At 49.2% G+C, this 25,045-nt stretch overlaps 1 protein-coding gene across 1 annotated transcript in view; it reads right to left on the reverse strand.

Annotated features, from left to right (window-relative positions):
- SEMA5B (semaphorin 5B) overlaps positions 1-19,708 on the reverse strand; it is a 116,760-nt gene extending 97,052 nt beyond the window's left edge. Inside the window, exon 1 of the mRNA XM_055259851.2 lies at positions 19,338-19,708. The gene's annotated coding sequence lies outside the window, so the exon portion shown is untranslated. The remainder of the gene's footprint in view (positions 1-19,337) is intronic.
- Positions 19,709-25,045: the final 5,337 nt, after the last annotated feature.

Consider the following 25,045-nt stretch of genomic DNA (forward strand, 5'->3'; position numbering starts at 1 on the left):
TGGGGACATCTCCTGACCTCCCAACACCTACTCATGCACACCAATATTGTTCTTGCCCCCTTCCTTCTGCCCCACTCATTGTTAGGGCTGTATCAGGGCTTTGCTCTCAGGAGCTGAGGGTGGACAAGGGCTCACTAGATAGCCCCTGGGACCACCTCTAACATACACAGACCCTGACCCTCCCCTCATTCTCTAGGGTAGATCACAGGGAAGCCAAACCCAGGATAACCTTCTTTGGCCACCTCCACCCTCACTTGAGAGCTAAGTGATATCTGCTAAGCACTTCTCAATTGAAACATTGATTCTTCCCCTTATCCATACTGCTATGGTCTGAACATCCCCTTCAAATCTCATGTTGAAATTTAATCCCCAGTGTAGCAGTATTAGAGGTGGGGCCTTTGAGAGGTGATTGGATCATGAGAGCTCTGTCCTTCATGGGTTAATGGGTTATCATGGAAGGGGAACTGGTGGCTCCTTCCAGAAGAGGAAAAGACTTAAGTGAGCACATTTGCATGCTTGACCCCCTTGCCATGTGGTAGCCTATACCACCTTGGGATTCTGTAGAGTTCCCAACAGCAAAAAGGCCCTCACTAGATGCAGTCCCTCGACCTTGGACATCTTAGCCTCTATAACAGTAACAAATAGATTCCATTTCTTTATAAGTTACCCAGTTTCATGTATTCTGTTATAAGCAACAGAAAATGAACTAAGACAGATACCAAGTACAGTATAAATCTAATTCCAGTATACTCCAATACAGCATAATTCCAATTCCAGAAATGCCAGGAGGCAGACCAAACTAAGGAAAGACACAGAAAATGTATAAGCCACTGTCAAAGTATAATTTTCAAAATGCTCTTATATATGTATATTTATTTGACTCATTAATGAGGAACAGCAAAGCTGGCTCAAAAGAACTTGAAGAACGGGGTTTGCATGATCAACAAAGGCATGCAGAAATAAGTCTGTTATGTTGAGACAGAACTGTCCTACAGGACAATAACACCATAACTTTTGGAGTTATCTCTTCTACTGGAGAGAAATAATTTGCATCTCTACTTGGTAAAAATCACTTGCAACTTATCCACCTATATGTTAACATCTAGCTTCATAAGGTCTGGCCTCTAATCAATAATAAACTGAGAATCGAACACTGTTTTTTCTATCTCCCCTGCTTAGAATATAAACTCCATGGGGACAGGGTCCTTGTCAGTACTTTCCCATTCCAAGGCAGTGGAAGAGTATTCGGCACCTGTAGATGCACAGTGGGTATTTGTTAAAGGATTATTTGAATGCATTCCAGAGTTCGGGGCCCAGGAGAAGGGGCCTCGTGCATCAGGTATGGCTGGATATAGCCCTGGTGGGTGGGTGAAATCCAAATGGGAGGAGAGGAGAGTGGAGGCAGAGGAGGGAGTGAGGATGAGGTGTGGAGGAGAGTCAGCAGGAAGCCAGGGAAGGACAGGGTTTTGAGAAGATGTTGTCAACAATGTCAAATTTGGGAGATTACACAGATGTAGTAGGTAGGGGCTACGTATTCGAAAGCTTGACAGACAAGAAAAAGCGTAGACAATCCAGGAGCCAGCTGAGATAGGTGCAGGTTTTTGGAGAAGGACCAAATTGGGCCCATTTGAAGACAGGGGGAGAGAGGCACGGCTATCCAAGCAGCAGGTAGGTGTCAACCAACAGTGGCAGGGGTTTCCCCTGGGCTCACGGTTCAGGAGCTGAGGGGCACAGAGGCCTGCAGCTGGAGCTGGGGGGCTGCAGCTGCCCAGGGCTGGGTGTCACCAAAGGACAGCCCAAAGAGCAGTGCCCTGCCTCCCACCACAGGTGCACCTTTGATGTGGCTCAGGCTGCTGGGCAGAGGAAACCCAAGCTTCCCAGAGCAGCCTGCTCCATCAATGCCACCCAGTTTTCAACGAGGCTGCATAAGACATGGACCCGGTGGACCCGTGGCAGGGCAATTGTTTTATGGACAGAGTGGCTGGCAGGAAATCAAGGCTCAGTGTTTCAGCCTGAGATGAAAGGGAGCTTTTACCCAGACTCCTATCAATGCACCCACACTCCACTCTCCACTCTCTGGAGAGGAGTTCTCAGTGCAGGGAGTGGGGTTGAGACTTCCCTACTTTCTTCTCCATTTCCTCATTTCCTTCTGGGGAAGAACTCACAGTGGGAGTGTCTTTAGGTGAGGGGACTGTGGGTAAGGGAGAGGTCTGTGTTAGGTTTTAATTATCTAAGCTTCTTCTGTGGGATGAGGGAGGGTCCTGTGAACACATCAGGGATAAACACAGAGAGTACAAAATGTGTTCCCCCAAGCCTTGCACATCGTGCCCACCCACCACTGTATTTAAAGATTTACTCACTCAATTCACACGTATGTGTGTTTGTATGTGTGTCTGTGCATGTGTGTGTATGAGAGACAGTGAGAGGAAAAAAAGTGAAAGAAAAAGAAAGACAATGCTATTCCATGGTTGCTCCACACAGCAACCAGCCTGTGTCCCTTGCTCCATTTCTAGCCAGTGAGGCTCATCAAGTGACCTTGAAATCCCGCAGGGGTTCAGGACCTCTGGTCCTCACCCTACAGTGGAAATAGAAAAACAAGGATCTTCTTTTTGAGAAGATGCTCTATCCAGGCTTTGAAAGAAAGATACAGGAGAGGGAAACTGGGATGTTTTATGGCTTTAGCTCTCTCTTTAACAATAACTTGACACACATTTACTGAGGGCTTGGTGCCTGGCTTTGGGCTGGGCAAAGGGACACAAAGACAAACGCTGCTCTGTCCCTGCCCTGGGAGATGAAGCTCATAGCAGGAGACCACATGGTGATGCAGTACAGGCAGCACCAGGTGCTGAAGGCAAAGGCAGGAAAAGGTGCCTGATTGACCCGGGAGCCCTAAAAAATATGCTGATGCCCAAGCTCCTCGCTGGATGAACTGAGTTCCTTTTTGATGGTGGGGCCTGGAGGACCAGAGGTGGCTGGCTCTGGATGGGTGAGAGGCGGGGAGTGCCTTCAGGAAGTTTGGAACCCCAGGGCTCAGGGCCGGGGCCTGACACCCCATAATCCCCCAGCATGCTCACACCAACAGCAAAGGCCATGTGGTAGGATGGGACAGACCATGGAATTTGGAATTGGAAGACAAGGGTTTCAAATTTCCTCTTAGTAGATGTACGACCTCGGTCATACCCTTTCTGGAGAATTTCTTCACCTCTAAAATGGGTATAACAGTACCAAACTCAGAACTTACTAATTTTAAGAATTAAGTGAGATAATGTACAGAAGGCATTAGAACAGCGTCTGGCATGGAGTTCAGGAAAGGGAAGTTGTGGCTTCTGGGAGAAGTAAATGAGGATGCAGATGTCCTTCAACAACAGCGAAGTGGTCCATTAAAAAATGGTTTCAGCTGGACGCGGTGCCTCACGCCTGCAATCCCATCACTTTGGGAGGCTGAGGCAGGCAGATCACAAGGTCAAGAGATGGAGACCATCCTAGCCAACATGGTGAAACCCCATCTCTACTAAAAATACAAAAAATTAGCTGGGCATGGTGGCACGTGCCTGTAGTCTCAGCTACTCAGGAGGCTGAGGCAGGAGGATCACTTGAACCTGGGAGGTGGAGGTTGCAGTGAGCTGAGATTGCACCACTGCACTCCAGCCTGGTGACAGAGCGAGTCTTCATCTCAAAAAAAAAAAAAAAAAAAAGGTTTCTCTCAATATCATCATCATTTAGCCCAGAGCAGGTAAAGGTGAATTATCTGGGACTCACCACTCCAAACCTCTACAGCAAATAGCGGGTGTGAATCGGGCTGAACATGTGGGCTGACAGCCATGGGCTCTGTCACCGAGGCCAGGACATTCCTGTGAAGATGGGGGCAGACAACCCGTCCTGGGAGCCTACTCTCAAGTGGACAGGCCCAAAGGCCTTTCTTGAGCACACAGAAGTCGGGGGAGATGTACAGCAAGCCCCTCCTCTCATGTAACAGCTGAGCCCCTTCCTCCCAAAGCTGCCATCTCACGACCCTCACTCTCCCACCCCCATCAGAGCGGCAAAGGAATGGAAAGAATGTGTCTTGGGGTCGGTGACTTAGCAACCAGAACCTTGGTTTCCCTGTTCATGAGATGAAGGAACAGCTCTTGGGATGGCCCCCTGGGGATTAGGGAGCCTGTGTTTAGAGAACAGAATGCCTGTCACATCGAGCATCCAAGACATGGTCACCCCATTCAGCCTCTGTGTCACACCTGAGCAAGGTCAGGGTTGTGCAGTTCAGTGTAGGAGACTGCGGGGTAGCCGGGGCTCGTCCCAGGCCTTGATGTACCCACATTCCCTGTGCATATGGAAAGATCTGAGATGGAATCTGGGGTTTTGCCCAAGAAGGGGGGAATCCTGAATTCAGGCCCAGCTGGAAGGTGGAGTTTCCCCAGGACAGCAGACTCTGCCCCTGGGCCTCTGTGAAATGAAGCCCTGCCCAGCACACACATGCACAGAGCCTGCAACCCAAGGTTAACCCCTGCATCCTGGAAGCTCAGAAAGTAAGCCCAGGACACACGCTCCTAACAGAGGAGCAGGCACCAAGGCTGCTATCCCAGAGAGGCCACAGGAGAGGGACAGCCTGGGAACCAGTACAGGGCTAGAGAGAGGAGGAGGCCATGGCAATGCTGGTTGAGAAAGCATTGAGAAAGCACTTCCTGTACTGAAGGATAGAGTGGCTTCCCATCACCTCTCCAGGACACAGAATGAGCCAGAAACCCTCCTCTGGGGCTCCCAGCAAGACAGCACTTCTGAACAACATCCCTGCAGGGAAACTCTGCTTCCTCAAATTGCTTGACCCTCCTGGTTTCCAATCTCCCTCCAACACCACATGCATTTCCTGGGCTCTGTCTGGCACTGTGCTCCGCAAGAGCCACAGGAGAGGCCCAGTGTCAGGTGGAAAGAGCACGCTTTGGCTTCACTGTGGCCTAGGTTCAAATCCTGCCTCTACTTCTACATAGTTGTGAGATGTTAGGCAAGTTTCTTAACCTCTCTGAGGTGTTTTCCTCGTGTGTAAACCAGGGCTCATCACTCCCTCAGAGGCCTTTATGAGGACTTCAGTGAGAGACTGGCCCGCAGTAAGTCCTCACACATGGTAGTTGTTGTTTGAGAATACGAGGCAGATCCCATCAGAATCCCTGGGGCTGAAGGCTTTCACCCACCCCTAAGGCTTCTTATGCCTTCTCCCCCATGTTCTCCCAATTCCTACCACCATTTTCCTCTGTGCCCCTGGAGGAGGCCACAGCACCAAACCAGGCCAAGATTCATCCTAGGTTAGGGAGATTTCCCCAGCAGGTGACCAGGGCAAAGCCATAGGCATGGCCCCTCCGTCCCTACCCAACCTAGGCCCCAGGTCTGTATGGAGCCATCCTCCCCGGTCCTACCCTTTCAAAGAGAGGCATTCCTGAAGTGGAAACCGCTGCAGACACTTAGCCGAGTGTGACAATCTCTGAACAATCCTTCCTCCCAGCAGGACTGCACTGCCAAGTGTAATTAAAGCCACAGGTTAATTAGGTGTGCGGCCATCTTGCCAAGAGGAGCACCTCACCTCCTCTCATCATGCATCCAGAGGTTCAGGGCTGCAGGAGGCAAGAAGGGGACCCACACTACCTTCCCCCCTCCTCTTCCTCCTTCACTCCTCCACCCCAGTCCTAAATCTCTCCAGCCAGGCCACGCCAGAATTGCCTTCCATCAGCTGTAGTCTAACTGATGACATCCTTTCTTCTACAGATGGATGGAGGGAGTGGAGAGAACAGACCTTGTTGTGATTAGGACTTCATGGAGGGTGCCTGGAGAGGTGTCCTTAGAGATGGACAGAGCCTTGAGTCGCCTCCCACCCCCAACCCAACTATGAGGAGGAGACAGTGTAAGGACTGTTTTCAATGCAGGGTCCTGCAGAATGGAGCCAGGGATGGAGGCAATGCAATGGATGAAGGAAAAGCAGGAATGAAAAGAACACACCGGTCAGACACAGGAGAGAGTTGGGAGGCACTGGCCCATATGGCTAGGAAGCCTGGGATTGGCTTACTGGTTATCTAATACCTTCCTATCTCAGCCTGGCTCAGTCACTCCATCTGTAAAATGGGGGTGCTGTGAGGAATTTCATGAGCTGAAATACATGCAGCTTTTAAAACAGGCTGCTACAGTGTAAGCTCTCAGGAAACCAGGAAATCCTCACAACACCCACCCACTTCTGCAAACTGCTGAGTCCTGGGCTGCAGCTCGCTAGCCCACTCTGCAAAAGGACCAGTTTGCTTGGTACCTTGAGGTCCCAGGTGCTTTTCCAGGTGACCTGCTACACAGAAAGGAACTTGTGTCATTCAATTCCCATGACAACCTTCTGAAGTAGGTATGATTGCCATTTTACATATGAGGAAACTGAGCCTCAGAGAGGAGAAATAATTTGCCCAAAGGCCACTCTAACAGTAAATGGCACAGTAGGTGTTCAGACCCAGTCTGTGTGGCTCCCGGCTTTTCCTCCCACCCCAAGCTGGCTTCCAAGCCCTACTCCTCAGCAGAGTGTCTGAGGCCCTCACATCCAGCTCTCCTCCCTGCTCCCAATCTAGCCAGATTCACTCACCCCCGTGCAGCCCCTGGAAGCACACACCTCATCTTCACTTACGTGCTTTCCCCACGGAGTCAAAGAGCCAGAATAGAAAGGAGAGAGGGAAAGGCTTCAGGGAAGAGGGGAGCTGGAGGGTAAAGGATGCTGAAGGGGAATGAGGCTGCTGCTCATCGATCTGGGAGGCTTCTCTGGCACGTCCTACAGCTGTCTCCAGCTTGGCTTCTGTCTTCCCCATCAGGGTGCGGTATTCCACAGGAAGGAAATGGTGAGAGGAGCTTTGGGCACGGGAGGGCCAAGCCGGAGGCTGGTGAGAGGCCCACAGAAGCTCCAGCTGCTCTGAATGTGTTCAAGCCACTTGGCCGGGACACACATCCAGGGAACAGGGAACATGCAAATGAGGCTTAGAACAGCTGTAGATTCCTGATCTCATGGGAATCCTGATAGAATCCTGGCAAGCACTAGGGCAGCTGGGAGGCCTCCAGTGGGCCACGCAGTCCTCACTTCCAGAAAGGGGTCTGAGGTGGGTTTTGCAAACCACAGAGGTCAACTCAATGTGCCTCCTGCAGAGACTCTAAACGAAGGCTAGTGGGCATTTGAGAAGGGCAGCTGAGATCACCAGCAGACAACGTGTGTTTGGTAGCAAAGTCCTGTTAGGCAAAGCACATCTCCTCCACCGACAGGGTCACCATGTTGGTAGACAAGGGAAATGGGGTTTTCCCATCAAGCAGATCTTAAATGAAACATCTGACAAGCTCTTCATGAAATCGTTGTGTATAAGCTAGAGAGAGGAAGCTGGAAGGCAGTAGCATTAGTGGAACGCATAGCTGGTTGCACAGTTGTACCCCAAGGGGGCTTAGCAATGGATCCCGGCCGCCTGCAGGGAAGTGTCCAGGGGCCATGCTGCAGAGCTCCAACCCACACCACCCCATTCAACCTCTTAGCAAATCCTTGGATCAATATACAAGAAGCACTTGAAGCTGAGAGCAACAGCAGATACATTGGATGACAGAGGCAGGATCCACAATATCTTCATCAGCTGGAGAGATTATTTCAAGATAAAATAAATTAGGGAAAAATGTAAAGTCTCAAAACAGGAGGTCAAAAAGCTCACAGGTTGAAGTTTTAACCCCCTGTATATCAGATGATTGCCTTATTTGGAAATAGGATTGTTGCAGATGTAGTTAGATGTAGTTAGATGAAGTCACACTGGAGGGTGGGCCCCAACCCAATATGAGATTCTTACCTATTTAAAGTTAGAGGCCACCATGCGATGTCTGGGCTGTCTGTTCATCCATGGCTTCAGCAGATTAAACTGTGTGCTGACGCAGGGAATCATGGGTCTCAGAAGATCAGGTTTGGTGAGACCCAGGTCCACTGGAGGGATGAACCTGCTCATGCTCACAGAATGGGGGTCCCAGGAGGATGAGGGGTGGGAAGGAAAGCTGCCCTGACTCTCCACTGTCCAGGGAGTGAGGGAGCTGGCAGCCTTAATTGATCCCTAACTTGAGGGAGCCCCACATCGGTGTGTGCTGTGAGGGGACACAGACGAACCTACACCCAGACCTCTCTTTGAAGGGCTCAGGGAGAGCTCACCAGGAAGACAGTATTCTGTAGGAGAGGCAACTGTGATGCCGGTAAGAAGATGCAGTGATCCCTAAGTATACCTGGGGGATCAGTCCCAGGACCTCCTGCAAATTCTCAAATGCGCGAATGTTCAAGTTCTTTATATAAAATGGTGTAGTGTTTGCCTATAACCTACACACATCCTCCTGTATACTTTAAATCATCACTTAATTACTTGTAACACCTAATACAACATAAGTACTACGTAAATAGTTGTTATACTGTGTTGTTTAGGGAATAATTACAAGAAAAAAGTCTCTGTACATGTTTAGCATGGATACATTTAAAAATTTTAATTTTTTTTTTAGAGACAGGATCTCATTCTGTTGCCCAGGCTAGAGTGCAATGATGCTATCATAGTTCATCGCAGCCTTGAGCTCCTGGGCTCAAGCAATCCTCCTGCCTCAGCCTCCCAAGCAGTCAGTACTACAGGTGCGTAACACCATACTTGGCTAATTAAAAAAAACCTTTTTTTGTAGAGATAGGGAGAGCCTTGCTGTTGTTCTGGCTAGTCTCATAATCCTGGCCCAAAGTGATTCTCTGGCTTCAGCCTCCCAAAACACTGGGATTACCAGTGTGAGCCACTGCGCCCCGCCTCAGGTGCATTTTTTTTTTGAGACGCAGTCACTCTGTCGCCCAGGCTGGAGTGCAGTGGCGCGATCTCGGCTCACTGCAAGCTCCACCTCCCAGGTTCACGCCATTCTCCTGCCTCAGCCTCCTGAGTAGCTGGGACTACAGGCACCCACCACCACACCTGGATAATTTTTTGTATTTTTAGTGGAGATGGGGTTTCACTGTTAGCCAGGATGGTCTTGATATCCTGACCTCTGATCCGCCCGCCTCAGCCTCCCAAAGTGCTGGGATTACAGGCATGAGCCCCCACGCCTGGCCCAAATGCATTTTTTAAAAATATTTTCAATCCAAGTTTGGTTGAATCCTCACATGGATTCCACAGATATAGAGGGCTGACTATACTTCCCAGGATTATTAAATAATGAGCTCATTTAATCCTCCTTTTAACACAGCCCTACCTCATCTTACAGTTAAAAAAAAAAAAAAAGAATGCTCAGAAAGGGAAAGGAACTTATACAAAACTCACAACCAAAAAGCAGCCACGCTGGGTTTGAAGCCAAGTCTGTCTCATTTTCAAACCCATACTCATTCCAAGGTTCTCCAGTGCTTCCCTAGTAAAGGGCTGCAGGTTGTGAGTTTCAAATAAGCACCACAAACATCTAGCAACAGAAAGAATGACCTAATGTGGTCTAAAGCAGTGTCTCCAACTTTAGCATGCAACAGAATGACCTGCAGGGCTTTTAACAGCACAGGTTGGCCGGGTGCGGTGGTTCACATCTGTAATCCCAACACTTTGGGAGGCCAAGGCGGGTTGTTCACTTGAGGTCAGGAGTTCAAGTCCAACCTGGCCAGTATGGTGAAACCTCATCACTTCTAAAAATACAAAAATTAGCCAGACGTGGTGGCGGGTGCCTGTAATCCCAGCTACTTGAGAGGCTGAGGCAGGAGAATCACTTGAAACCGGGAGGCAGAGGTTGCAGTGAGCTGAGACTGCACCACTGCACTCCAGCCTGGGTGACAGAGTGCGTGAGACTCCATCTGAAGAAAAAAAAAAAAAAAAAAAAGGGTTTTTTGCTGGGCCCCAGCCCAGCAAAAGGTTGGTTGAACCTTTTTAGTGGGTCTGGGGTGCAGCCCAAGAATTGTTGCATTCTTAACAAGTTCTGGTGGCACTAATGCCACAGGTCAGGGGCTTTGCTTTGAGAATTCCTGCTCTAAAGAAATCAGGAAAGGAAGTTGTGTTCCAGCCTCAGAGCCGCAAAGACATAGAGGTACACTGGTTGGATGACCACTCGTTCCCAGGGCAGGAGTCCTGCAAAAGCCAGGCAGCAGAACTGCTGGCCAGTGCTGAAACAGTTTACTGTTTATCCATCTGGTTGGGAAGATGCTCATTCTAGAAAACCTAGGTTCCTGTACTTTTCACTCTGGGCTCTTCTGGTTCTCCTGGGCTGATGAGTATGTTTTTCCATAGGAAGTCCTGCTTCTTTTGTGGTTGACCACAGTCACCCTCAGTGTTTTCTCCCTGTCTTAACAGAGGAGCTTCTTTCACCAGACCTTTTGTGGCTGGGCTTCCCAACCTCCTCCTGATGCCAGATGCCCTCCACGAAGCACACCTGAGTTGGGCAGGGTCCCCTTTCAAATCCATATTCATAAATAAGCACAGAATGACCAGGAAGAACCCCATCTGGACCCCACATTTCTCTTAGCTCCATTTAAGATGGTGTTGTTTTGAGCCACCCCATCACCTTGTCGGCTCTGATGAAGCCTATGCACAATTAAACCCCTCAGATCTTTTTCTCAGGACCTCAACCAAATCAGGTCTGTCCCCAACATCCAATTCTCCACTTCAAGCAGTGTCTGATTTCCAGTAGAAGTCAAACTGCCTATCCCTCATCATGGCTATAGCATGCCTCCCTGACAGCCTTATATTCCATACTGGGAAAGTAGCACCCAAATTCTTCCAACTGGCTGGAGAAGCTGTAATAGGAATACATCATAACTTGGACCTGCTCAGCTGCAAGGCATGCTGGAATCTTGGCAGCTGGTCATTGAGGAGCAAGAAAAGTTTTCTAGCATGGGTTACCTGGATAAAGGGATGAGGACATGACCTAGGAAGTAAAAAGGAAAGGGGGGCATTGATGAATAGCATCCCCACTCTACTGCTATTTGTACTGAGAAATGCCCCTTCTGCTGGAGAAAGACACAGCATATGTCCATGGGATGCTGAGGGAACACTTGTGAACATCTTGTTGACAACAAGCCAAGAGATAACACCAAGAGGATTGAGAAAAGTGTATGTAGTGGTTAAATGTGTAGGCTCTGGGTTTAAATCCTAGCTCTACTACTTATTAGCTGTGTGACCTTGGGCAAATCATTTTATTTCTCAAGGTTTCAGTTTCCTCATGAGGAAAGTGGAGATAAAAATAATATGTGGGCCAGGCGCAGTAGCTCATGCTTGTAATTCCAGCACTTTGGGAGGCCAAGGGAGGTGGATCGCTTGAGCCCAGAAGTCTGAGACCAGCCTGGGTAGAAACCCCGTCTCTACATGAAACACAAAAGTTAGTCAGGCGTGGTGATGCGTGCATGTGGTCCCAGCTACTTGGGAGGTTGAGATGGGAGGATGGCTTGAGCATGGGAGGGTGAGGCTGCAGTGAGCTGTGATTGTACCACTGCACTCCGATCTGGGTGACAGAGTAAGATCCTGTCTCAAATAAATTAATAAATATTTTTTAAAATGTGTACATAAGGCACCTGAGGATTAAAAGAGATAAAGCACATAAAAAGTTTACCAGGCTGGTGTATAGTAACAACTCTATAAACCACAGCTGTTTTTACAGAACACTAGCTGGAAGGCACTGAGTGTTATGGTTCAGGGGCTGGAGGTACAAAGATGAAAGGGCTGAGCAGGTGAAAGGTGAAACAAGGATGCTGGAGGTGGGGGCAGGAGAGCCTAGGAGTTCCTATGAAGGGAGAGGCAGCATTCTGTGGAACTGATCTGGAGGCAGAGCCTAGGACCAAGGCTAGGTCAAGGGATTCTGACCTGAGATCAGGGAGGGGGAAGCAGTCAGTGCGAAGCCTCAGAGGAAAGCAGTGAAAAGTGTTTCTTAAACTCTGAATCCAAAAACTTTTTATTGCTGTAGGAAGTCAGTCAAAAACGGTCTAAATGGTCCATGAGAAAAAGCATCAATATTCCACTTCTAGAAATCTGTTCTGAGGAAATAATCATTGATAGGCACAAAGATTTATGTGCAAGGATGTTCACTGCAGCATTATTTATAATAGTGAAAAATGGTGTACAATTTAAATGTCCAACCACGGGGGGTTTGTTAAATAAATTATGGCGCATCCATATGATGGAATACCAGGCAGCCATTATAAAGCCCATCTTAGTAGGATACTTAGGAAGGGTGAAATTATCACAATATGCTGTTAAATGAAAAGGCTGGTTACAAACAGTACAATCACAATTTGGTTACATACCTATCTAGACGAAACACACAAAAATGTTGAATGAATATTCATTACTTTTGTAAATGCTTTTTAAGAAAAAAAATGACCAAAAAGAAGTAACCAGACAGGAGCTCTCACAATCAGCTTATAATAGAAAGTCATTAAATTCAGAACACAAACAGTAGCTATGATCTGAATGCCAGAAGCTGTAGCTGGTGCCCATTAGAAAGGACCTGGCTGTTTAGAAGGGTTGAGGGCTAAGAGGTTCTGCATGCCATTGGCATTAGGCCAGGTAGAGCCTAGAAAAGATTTAGGTCAGTGGCTCTCAACCATGGCTGCCTATTCGAAGCTCAAAAAAATACCAGTGCCCAGGCTCCCCCCGCAGAAATTCTACCTTAATTAAGGTCCAGGATAGGGCTGTCAAGTATATATTTTTTAAAGCTCTGCAGGTGATTTTTACGGAAGCCAGTGAATTATGTGTTGAGCTGGACCAAGCCACTGTTACCTGTATACAGAGGTAGACTTGAGGCTGCTCACCCCACTTCACAGCCGCCTTCTCTCTGGACAGGGCCCAGCAGGAAAGTGAGGACAGTCTCACTCTGGAACCTGGAGAGCTGTTAAAAGGGAGCATGTGCCCCAAGGCACCTGGTCTATGCAGAAACATTACCCTCAGCCTTGGGGACATTAATAGAAGTGCTCCTTAGACCTTGCCTGTTTGGAGCGTTTACCACAAGGACACTGCTCTACACTTAGACTCCTGATGGGACCCAGGGTACTCCTGATGCCAAACACTGAAAGTCCAGGCTGTACAAAAGGGGGAAGGAAAGAAAGCCCGGATCCTGGGAAATCTGCAGGGGTCTGACCCTGCATCAACGAGAGCTAGTGGTATTTTCCTCTTCTGTCCTGCTTTCAGGCAGAAATACACACCAACCAACAGGGCAATGTGTAAACCTTAAAAGCAGTTTGCTTTGAGTGGATGAGGCCTCTCGGAGAGGGCTCCTAGTTTCCCCCAGGTGCCTTGAGGGAAGAGAAGCAGAGGGAGCTGGCCTCTAGAAACAAAAGTTTATATTAAATGATAAGATCTGCCCCAGCTTCTCACTACAGATATAGAGTTACTCAAGGCACCGAAAGCAGGGAAAGAAGAGGACTGAGTTGGGTGCTTCACACACTGGATCCATCCATCCCTGAATAATTAAGAGCCAACTGCAGCTCTTTTGTATTCCTAACAGTGGGGCTCCTGGGGGGCCTTCGGGACAATGGCTAGGGCAGTAGGGAGGGAGCTTTGGCTCAGGTAGACCAGTGGGGTTGGCAAATAGGGATGGATCTAAATTGTTACCCCGCAAGCCATTTCCCTAAAGTTGCCTCCCAGGGCAGGCTTACATCAGCTCTGGCAGGGAACGAAACTGCGGACAGAACTGCGGTTAATCCGATGGTCAGCCGGTAACACACAGATTTGGAATGCCTTGCATCTATATTTATATGTGCATATATATATATGTTTATATGCACATGTATGCCTCAATATACAGCAGATTTACCTTCCAAATGATGTTTGGCTCAGGCTGAGGCAAAAAGGAAAATGCATTCTCTGAAGATGCAGCGACTGGCAGTCGGTCAGATGGGTTAACAACAGGGGGGCTGGATGGTAACTGGAAACTAGCCTGAGACTCACATTCCCCACAAAGAATCCACAGAAAAGTCAATGAGCCACTCTTGGAAAATCAAGAAGTGACTGCAATATTCATTCAAAACCACTGACTTGAGGGCCAGAAAGGGCTTTAGGATTCTTCTGAACACCTCCCTTTCACAGATGAAGAACCCAACGGTTTGGCAGAGGTACTCAAGCAGAAAAGCCTCCCTCTAACCCAACCTCCCCACTCTGTAACTGAAACCTCTAATTTGATCCTCAGGGGACTGGCAGGACAGATGGTCACTAAACATCCTTCAAGTACCAACCTTTCCCATCACAGAAGATGCTGGCCAGGACATTTCTGGTTCAAATGAAAGATACTCTGATAATATCGACAAGGCTTCAAATTCAAACGAGTTCCATGCACAAGTCTGATTAAGTCATTCTTATTAAATGCAGAACAATGAGGACAGTGTCATGGCAGGATTCAGAACATACAGCATTGCCTTTAAAGCTTTTGTGTACTCAGGGAAAGCCCGATGGAATCTTTGTCCTTCTATTTCAAGTCAGAGAGTGGAGGAGAATCAGCAGACCAACTGTCAAGAAGAGAGCTCAAGGTTAAACTCTCCTGACCCCAGTCCCCATCCCAGAGGACCCTCCTTCTGCTTTCTCTCCTGTGCCCAGCAGCAAATTGGGCAGAAAACCATCTTCATTTTTTCTTCCACTTTGAAGCCACCAAGTCGAATAATTTCTCACTGGTGAGTCCCCCACTCAAATCAGGACTGAGAGGCCATTCTGCAAGGTTTGGGTTTCATCTCTCATGCTCACTAAAACAGAAGGGAAGGGAAGTATCATGGCAGAGCCACACAACATTCAGCACCCTTCTGTCCCTTTCCTTTCAGAACTCGACTCTCAGCTGGAACTTCTCCCTGCCATTTTCTAGAATTCAAGCTGGTTATAAAGGAAATTTCTTCAGAAGGAAAGTATTGGAGGAGATCCATCTGAAATAGAGAATGGCATACACGAAAATCCTGTTCCAGATTACCCATTAGAGGACCATCTCCTCAGCTAAGGCAGACGTCATCAAACCAAAAGTCACAGAGAGGGTGTTTGCAAAAGTATAGCACGATGCCAGTGAAAAATCCAGGTGTTGTCCACACAAGCTATAAACGAAGGGCTCAATTCTGTCAGTTCAATGAAATTCCATTAGTCAAGGCATTTGCTTTGGCCTCTTGCCATACATTTAAGACTAAGTTAGTTAAGTGTTGTCATAAATTTAAGGCCAACTTAGTGATGGGTAAACTCAAATGCAAAGATCTGAATGTAAAGAAAACTCATTCATTAGAAGTAACTATTTCCAGCACACACACACACACACACACACACGAAATGAAGACAAACTAGTGATCAAGGTGACTGAATGAGGCAAAAGATGGTCCCCAGAACCCACTGGGGTTTAGATCTTTAAGTATAAATAACACTCCCTCCAAGCACTTGTGCATCCCGAGAGCTCCAGATGCCCAGATCTCCAGGAGCCTGGCTTTGCCTCTATTTACACCACAGGTACAAAGTAGGTGTTTAGCTTTGATGAGTGAGGAATCTGAGGCACAGAGAGGGAACTTGGAACTAGGAAACAGCTAAGGTGATGGAATCCTAGCCCTCTCACCCTCCCCCAAAACCCTGGACTCCAAGTCCTTTGGACAACTCCACATTAGCTGTCAGGTCCCCCAGACAAACCCACAGGGGAAAAGACACCACGGTAATCACCACACATGTTGAGGCAATGCTGATAATTGTGTACTCTTAGTCATGCTGATTTACCCCATCCTGGGAGATCAGAGGCATGTGTTGTTTACTGTTGTATCCATGGCTCCTAGAACAGTGCCTGACACAGAGTAGGTGAGTGAACACAGGAGTTTACTGCCACTGATGGTCTCTTTTACCCTGTACCCAGGCAGTGACAAAGCCAACACTTGAAGATCAAGGGGAACATCTGTCTACTGCCAGGGTATAGGTGGTGGGGCACCAGAACTCAGCTCTGGGTTCTTTAAGGCAATATAACATAACGAGGTGGCATGCACTTCTAATCAGGGATCATGTCTTTTTGTCCTCTTTGTCCATTCTACCACCTCAGTCATCAATGAAAGTGGTGAACTTGTTGGCTGGTAATGAGTTGCTAACTCAGATAGTTGGATATAAGAGGGTGACCAAGACTAAGGACAGGCGTGTCATGGTCAGTGTTCAAATAATTGGACCCAATAGCATCATCTTCCCAAATACACACACTCCATCCATAAATGTCTGCTGTTCCTCTATCCCCTTGATGGGTTCTGATCCCTTTTTTTAGATCCCCACTCAGGCATCAGGGCTTTCTGGATGTTCCTTGGAATCTGCAAACATCCAATGTGAGCTTCTAGTCTTACCTCATCTAACCCTATTGCTACATTAGATGAAACAAAAAGTTATGGTTGAATTTTCTCTTTTTTGTAAAGAATAAAATTGGTTTACACCCACTGGATTCCTAGTGGGAATGGGGACAGGAGATCTGAATCCAGTCTTGGCTCTGCATGTGGAACCTTATATCAATGGATGTGATGTGCTCAGATTTGAGTAAAACAAGATGGCTCCCTTAAGGAACATATCATCTGACAGAAGAATCTTAATGGGCCCTGAGAATGAGGGTAAGCCAAGGGCCCAACAGGTCAGAGGTAGAACCAGGCCATGAGATATTCCAGTCAATCCCCAAGGTACAGGGAGACAAGATAACATGTACATCCAAGGAAGATGAGCTCACTTATTAGAATCTTAATATCTTAATCTATAGATATAAGGGGTCAGGCTACTTAAAGGCTGTTAATTGATTTTGTTAGGACTATTTCACTTGGCCAGTTTGGCTTTGAACTCCCAATTGTCCATAAGCTGGGCCACTCTAATTGCCTGATCAACACATTGTGACCTGCCTGCCCTCTGTAGGCATTTGAATTTGTGCTTCCCCTGACGTGGACAATCTCCAGGGCCTCTCCCAGCTTTGAGTCTCAATAAGAAGTGACCACTGTAGGGTCTTTCAAACAAGCCAGGAAGTTCATCCTAAGACAAGAAAGTTTCTGGGGCTCCTCCAGTCCTAATGGGGAGGTAGCAATCTACAGTGTTGGGCTGGACCTCTAGGCTTCTCTGGTTTTCTAGTCTGGCACTAGAAGTGGTAAAGGAACTTTTTCCCCTCACTAGTGGGAAAGGAGGTGCTGGTTGTCCTATCTCGGGGCAGAGTCAATAAGCCCAGCGCTCTGTCCCACCTGAGTCACCGAGCTTTCTTTAACCCTTCCTCTCCTAAACCCTTGGGTCATCAGGCACCTTGCTGCCTGTACAGCCACTGCATGTTCCTCTCCATGTTCTCCCTCCCCAGACACATAGACAAGTGTCTCAGGATCAAACTGGTGAACTTAGTAACCTCTCTGGGCATGGGCTCTGCCCTGTACCTCTTTTTATCTACCAACATTTAGCGTGGTGCATTGCACACAGTAGGTGCTTAAACAGTGTTAGATGTCCACGGTGATGATTATGGTGGCTACTGTTGGCTTTGGAGGAGGAAGGCTCTGGCATTAGCTGCTTGGAAAAAGAAAAGAGATGGAAGATCTGCCATTCCTTCCCAAACTGGTGATGATAGGTGTTGATATGGAGAAAAGAGCTCCCCCTGAAACCCACACTCACCTACACACACCTTTCCCAACACAGCAAGCCAGAGGCAGCCCTGCCTCCCAAGGGGTCAACCCCCCACGCCCCAAGGCCCAGAACAGTTCTCACGCCCCATGAGTGACCAAGCGGCAAGTTCCCCCATCTCTCCTATATTTTATCTCCTTTCCTCCTCCGTTGAAAATCTAGACTTGGGGCAAGGTACTGGCTGTTTCTTTGCAAGCTGCTTTTAAATCTGCCCCCCTTTTCCGTAGTTGTGAGGTCCAGTTATAAGGTTCAAGTTCCCCTCTTGCCCGTTCCTCAAGGTCATCTGTCCCAGCTCAGAAAAAGTGAGAGGCCACTGCTGATTGTCAAGAAGAGAACAGGCTTAAAAAGATGAGCTGAAGTGTGGAGGCCGAGGACCAAGCAGGCAGGGAGGGCTGTGGAGAGAGGCCCCGCGGCCGAAGTGGGTTGGGGTGCCTGAGAAACGCGGAAGGAGGTCGGACTCACTAGGGGCTGAAGGAAAAAGACGGGGTTAGGGCCAGAGAAGGTAGGATTGTGGCGAGGTCTAGACACAGGCAAGCTTCCAAACCCCCAGTCCCAATTCCGTTGGCCGGGAAGGAGTGCACGCCAGGGTAGGCAGCCCTCCCGGCTCCCGCGGCTCTCACCCCGCCCCTCTGCAGAAAGCCTGGGCAGGGTCGCAGGGGTGCGGGCAGAATCCAGCGCCCCTCTCTCCCCATCCAGACTCGCGGCCCACTCCCGCCTGGCGCAGCGGGCAGTCGGAACTACCCAAAGACTGGGCTCGGGGTGGGGGTGGGGGCAAGAACGGCGCTGCAGGTGGTCCTCCTCCTTGTTTAAAGTTTGCGGTGGGCAAAGGAGTCGGCTCGGTTGGGCCGGGTCCTCTGGAGCCTCGCCTTCTTCCTCCGCCCGTCCCGCGACCACTTCCCTCTTGGCTCCCGCCCCGCGCGGGTCCCCGATCCCCTCTCCCGTCTGCATCCCTCTCTGTGCCCGAGCGCCCCCCGCTCCCTCCCTCCTCGCTGGATCTCCCGCAGGACGTGAGCGGAAAGTGAATGGGCAGCCCCAACCACAAAGACAAATTACCATGAGAAACATAAATCGGGAAATCGCCGCTCGCGTCCCCGCTTCCAGCTGCCGCACCCCTCTCCACCCTCCCAGCCGGGATTGCGGGGCCCTGAACCACTGCCCCTGGAGCCTGGCGGGCAGAGTTCATGCTCCGCAGGCCTGGTCAGGGCAAGAGTGTCCTGGAGGGGGGTCTGGGAAGAATCCGGGCGGCGGCTCCGCAGGCGGCGGCGGTGGAGCGGGGACGTCTCTGAGCGGGAGATTTCACACTCTGGGCGGGCCACGCGTTCCCACGCGCCTCGCCGCCCGCACTCTCGCTCAGTGCTGTTTACTAGCCGGCCCTCTCTGAGCCTCCATCTCCGCACGTCTGTCCCTCTGTCCCTTAGCTTCACTCGTCCGTCTCCTTCTCCAGGCCTGGGTCCCGGGTCCCCATCGCCGCTGCAGCCCAGATGCGCTGACCACAGCCCTGGCAGGGCCCAGCGCAACCCGGACCCAGAGCTGGCTGGCGGCGGGAACGCAGCAGCGCTGAGGGCTCTTAAGCCGAGGTGGCAGCGGGAGGCGCGGAAGCCAGGGGACCCCCTGTCCTCCCGCCCGCAGCCTCACCTACCTGGCTTCAACTTGCCAGAGCCCGGACCCCTACCTCCCTACCCCGATACCCTCCCGAGTTGCCGAAGTTTGCAAGTTGCAGCCCCAACCCGCGCAGGGGAAGCGCCCGGGGCTCCCGGGACTCACCTCCCAGCGGCGGGTGCAGGTGCCCGGTTCCCCGCGGCTCCCGACTCCCGGGCGGCGCGGAGCGGCGGGGGCGAACCAGGAGGGCTGGCGGCCGGTCTGGGAATGGGGCGGCCGCGCAGGAACGGCATCCAGCTCTCAGCGCTCCGATGCAGTCCCGACCCGGGCCCCGCGCCCGCTGCGCTCGGGCTCCCAGCAGCCGCTGGACGCGCTGCCGACCCGCCCGGCTCGGCGGAGCTGGGCTCTGGCACCAACGCCCGCGCTCCAACTAGCTCCCGACCCCGCGCGCGGAGAGAGCAGGGAGGAGGAGACCGCCGGAGCAGAAGGAGGGAGGGGCGGTGGGGGAGGGGTTGCAAGCAAAGGCAGAGAAGGAGGGGAGCGGGAGCGAAAAAGGGGGGGGGGCTGGAGCAGACCTGCCGCGGCGGGCGCTGCACCCGCCAGCCTCAAGGCGCGCGGAGGAGCGCGAGGGGGCGCCCTGCATCCCGCGGCTGCTCGGCCGACTCCCGCCCCGGGCCTGCCGAGTGTGGTTACCAGCCGGGTGGGCCGAAGCCCCTTCCCCGGCCGGCATTCCGGCGGCGAGACCTAGGACTCCGAGCACTTGCCGCCGTTTGCCACATCCCGCCTTGCGGTTCTCGGTCACCCCATCTCGAATGTGACATCCTCGAGGGCCATCGGCGCGGCCTGCCCACCCCAACACTCCGGGCCTGAGGAAGCTCCCCCAAACCCCACTCTGGACTCCCACATTCCCCAGCCCCGTCAGTTCGGAACGATCTTCCTGCCTGTGGATTTGAAGGGGAAGGGACCTCGTGTAAAACGGTGAAGAGCCGTTATAACCTGCAGCGGCAGAGAGGGAGGCTAGGCTGCTGGGCTGGGCTGGAAAGCCAGAACTGGCCGGATTAGGGTTAACCTTGCAAACTGTGCGACATTGAGCGAACCTCTCCAAGCCTCAGTTTCCTCAGCTGTAAACTGGGGTTAGTAATACGCACCCTACAGAATTGTGAAGAACGAGTAGGGGATACGGGGAGTAAAATAACATCAGGAACAGTGGGAGGGCAGCCAAGAGATGAGCGATCCAGGGAGGTGGTGGAGCGTTCTCAGCTGAGGACGGAAGGTTTAGCGCAATCACAACGAGCGAGGCCGAATTGTTTACAAGTTTAAGTGATCTAGTGTTTCTGATGGCTAGAAGGCGGGAGAGAAAGATGCAAGGGGCAAGCTTCAAATCCTAGCTGCCCGGGCTGCAAGAGGGATGGGAAGGGAGCCCTCTGCTGAACAAAAAATATATTTGAAAATTTAAAAAAAGGTGACCTAAGAACGAGTGAGAAAGACAAAGGATCTGAAAAATTAAAATCAGGAAAGTGATTCTAAGAGATAACCAAAGAGAACTATGAAATAAAAATAGATAAGTTGGAGGAAGGAAAATATCAAAAGACTTTCTAGAGTATGCCAAAAATTGGATAATTAGAACAAAGTCTGAGTGAAGCATTTTACATAATAAAATTCTGGATAAAGGAAACCCCAGATAAAGCAGAAGAATGGAGAGCCCCAGAGAAGCACCTCCTCCCTGCCATCCTCCTACCCCTGGACCATGGCAAGAAGCAGTTTGACAGGATAATGGGAAAGAAAGGGTGGTTCTGAATCCAAGAAGGGAGTTTATGAGACACTGTAAAAAGAGAAACAGTGCAAGATCTCAAAGATAGACTTTCTAGGGCAACGGAAATGCTGAAACTCATAATGTGCAGAATGGAGAGAAACTTGCAAAGGGAAAACACGTTCTGGACACAAAGGCAGAGATGCGGAGAAGAAAAGGAAGGAAACGGGCATGTGTGGGCATACCAGTCTGGTAGCCCATTCATTTAATATTGGGGTAAAAATCAAGTTGGAAGAGGCAGCACAGGATATTGAGTCCAAATCTATCATTTTATCGACAAGGACAATGAGCTCTGGACCATTCTCCCAGAGTCCCAGGCTGAGGTGGGGATAGGTCTCCTGATCCCCACTGTGGAACCTTTCCACTGCTATGAGCGTGCCCTGCTGCCCCCCCCCCCCCAATTCTCTGCAGAGCCATGGGGAATGTTTTTGTCATCACAAAAAATATAAGTATGTGCAATATAGAGATACCTTTTAATTAACACCGAAAACCACAAAGCTATTCCACACTGCAGGACCAGGGAATGAACAGGAGGGCTTCCAATTTGTCTGGTTGGGAGAATAGACAAAATGCCTTCTGAGTGGCTCTGTCAGCCACAGCTCTCTCTTGAAAGATAACCAAAATATTCTCCACCCTTCACACATTCTCTCACCTGCCCTCTTGTTTGCTACCATGTGTTGATCGTGTTTATTCTTTTCATCCCACTATCACGTCAAGGCCCTTCCTGGCTCTCCCTCTCCATGTTATAAAGTGGAGAAGGGGGTTGGGGGCTTGGCACAGGAAGAGAAGAGAGGAGACCCCAGGCTGGGGACACAAGGAAGGAAATTTTCCTTTTCAGGGGAAGCAGGAGCCAAGACAAGGAGGCACCCAAAGAGACAGACCAAGTAACAGGGCAACTAGCAACATTGGGCTAATTAATCCTAATTGCATCCTAAAGTATTGTATTGATTAACAGTGATTACTCAAGAGCTCTCAATACAAGAGAGCTTTAGAAGCCCAACCCTCCAGAAGGGACAGTTTCTTTACTGGCCTGGCTTACCACCTGCTCTTTGGCAAACCCAGCCTGGTTAGAATCTCTGACTCACTTACTTGGAGCAAAACCTGGAGCGTTGATCCCATCACCACAGTATCACAACCAGCTTCTGCCACCTTCCTTAGACCTTTGCAATAACCTATAAGATAATTGCTTCCGTTAGGAGCAATTCTCCTTCTACCGAAACATTGTTAATTAAGCAGAATGGAAATATAGTAATTAACACAGTGTTATCTCAAGCAAACAAGCTAAAGAGCGGTGAATATAGGGGGTGACAGGGAGTTTTTAGGATTCACTCTTGACCTAGAAATTCCAAACTTATCTTGAACTAAGGTTCAAAGAGTTTAAGAAATAGATCCAAATTCTCAGGCTCGAGAGCGGAAAAGGGTGGAAAAGCTAGGAGCACAACACTGTCTTCTTCCTCCCACCTGAGGGCATTTTCTGGGAGATAAAGCTAAAAAATGAGTGCATGCTCTCCCGAGGCCATCTCTCTCTCTGTCTCTCTCTCTGTGTGTGTGTGTGTGTGTGTGTGTGTGTGTACACATGCTTGTGCATAGCCCAGGCACAAACACAAACCTTGTCTTGCAGCAAAAGGCAAACAGCCAGTCATATACTAATAGGAGACAGAGAATTGAAAGTAAAAAGACAGCACGTATAATGTCCAAATCGTTTTCTGGTCCCAGAATTGCCTGCTCATTGTGCCTGGGGATAGCAAAGAAAAAAGAAAATTCGTACCCCAGAAGTCATTGTCAATTTGTGAACCAAAAGCATGCTCAGGTCAGAGGAACTGAAGTGTCACTGAATGACTGCTTTCGCATTGTCCTGAACTAATGTGAAAGAAGAGATCGTCCTTCCTTCCTTCCCAAACATTTAAGTGTCACTCACTATGCTGGGCAGCGAGGTCATAGGAAGAGCTTCACAGGCAGGCAGGGGAAGCAGACATAATCATAGCAAATGCAAGGACTGCCACAAGATGGGAGCTGTGGGGGCACATGGAGAACCAGTTACCAGCTCTACCAAACAGGACAAAGAAGTCTTCATTGGAAAGGGCCATTCTAGCTGGGAATGGAAGATAAGGCAGGAATTTGCCAGACAGAGAAGCAGGAGGAGGCAGAGGAAGTAGCATGTGTAAAAGCACAAGGCGATATAATTAGATTTCTGTTTGAAGAATTACTTGCCCCTGGTTAACAGATTCAGAGAGAGCTGAAGCAGTAAATGTGAGCAGGTGTTTCACGTGGTGGAAAGAGCACCGCACCAGCAGTTAGGGCTCCCCAGTCCTAGGATGAGCTGGGCCACTGATGAGCTGAGTGTCCTTGGACAAGCCTCTTAATCTCTCCAACCTCAGCTCCTCCTGGATAAAATGAAAGGGGTTGATCCACTGGTTTGTAAGCTTCTCCTTGCACATGTATTCTATGATTCTGTCTCTACCTGAAGATACTTCTTTAAATCCTGCTCTACATTATGCTCTTTACCATATTTGCACACTTGGTCCTTTCTTCGTGTATAGTATTTTACAGTTTACAAAACTATTTGCCATATACTATCCACTTTGACCTTCACAGCCACGTGAGGGAGACAGCTACACCAAAGACCTAGATGAGCTTGTCCAGTCACTGGCTGTAAACCTCTCTGTGCAGATGATGCCCAAGTTTGTATCTGCAGCTCCTACCCCTCTTGCTCTCTCTTAAAATCTGGATGTATAGAACCAACTGCCTGCCCCCTCCTCTGCATGACCATCTAAGAGACATCTCTAACTTAACATACCCAACACTTAACTTCTGATTTGCTTTTCTAAACCAGCCCCTCCCTCAGTCTTCCCCATCCTAGTAAATAAAAACTCCATTCTTCCAATTCCTCAAGGTCGAAACTTGAAGTCATTTCCTACCCCACATCCAGACCATCCATAAATCCTGTCGTCTCTATCTTTGAAATATTTTCAGAATCTTACCACTTCTCCCCACCTCTTCCACTTGCACCCTAGTTCAAACCACTCTCTTCTCTCCCCTGGATGTTTGCTCTGCCATTTCTAACCTTTGTACCTACAGTCTGTTCTCCACACGGAAGCTGTCCTAAGTCAGATCGTATCACTCCTCTGCTCGAAAACCTTCTATGGCTCCGCAGCTCTCTAGAGAAAAAGACTTAGCAGCCCCACAAGGCCTGTCTAACATTATCTGCTAGCGCACTCCCTATCCTCACTTCTCTCAGGCTTCCCCAGCCTCTCTGCTGTTCCTCACACACCCAAGGCTCTCACCTCAAGGCCTTTGTACTTGACGCTGCCTCTGCCTGGAAAGCTCTTTTGCCAAATGTCCACATAGGTCATTTCCTCACTTCCTTTAATCTCTGCTCAAATATCAGTTCATCAGAGATGTATTACCGTCTTTTCAAAAATGACAAATACTTGTCATTATCACCACCTGACATTGTACATATTTATTGTCTGTCTCCCCTGACCAGAATGTAAATTCCACAAGAGCAGAGGACTTGCCTGCTTTGTTCATCACTATAGCCCCAGCTTACAGAACAGGGCTTTGTTTTTGTTTGTTTGGTGGTTTCTTTTAAAGGCACAAAATAATGATTTAATAAATGAATGATTATTATCCTCATTTTACAGATAGGAATCATGGATGCAATTGGTAATTTTCATAGCTAGGCTTGAACTGAGATTTTTCCATATAAACTTTTTTCTCCAATTGCTTAATTATTAGTTAATATTTATATTAGCACTTAAAAACTCTTTAATAGAAAATGTATATTATAGTAAAACATATGCTAATTGTTTTTCAACCCAGTTAACCACCTGCGGCATTCCAAATCACAAGAGAGGGGAGAATTTGCTCTGAAACCCACAAAAAGTGTTCATCAATCCCACATGCACACAATTTTTCTGGAACCATTTTTGTTCCCTGTGTTACATTTCTAGTTTTTCTTCATACAGTCCTAAGTCAAGGGTGTGGTGAGAGAGAGGGAAGGCAGGCTTTGTAGCTTGGCCTCAGGCTGACACCCGGGGGTAATCACATCTCTCTTCCTGGG

The sequence above is a fragment of the Symphalangus syndactylus genome, chromosome 21, assembly GCF_028878055.3.
Source record: "Symphalangus syndactylus isolate Jambi chromosome 21, NHGRI_mSymSyn1-v2.1_pri, whole genome shotgun sequence".
NCBI lineage: Eukaryota > Metazoa > Chordata > Mammalia > Primates > Hylobatidae > Symphalangus > Symphalangus syndactylus.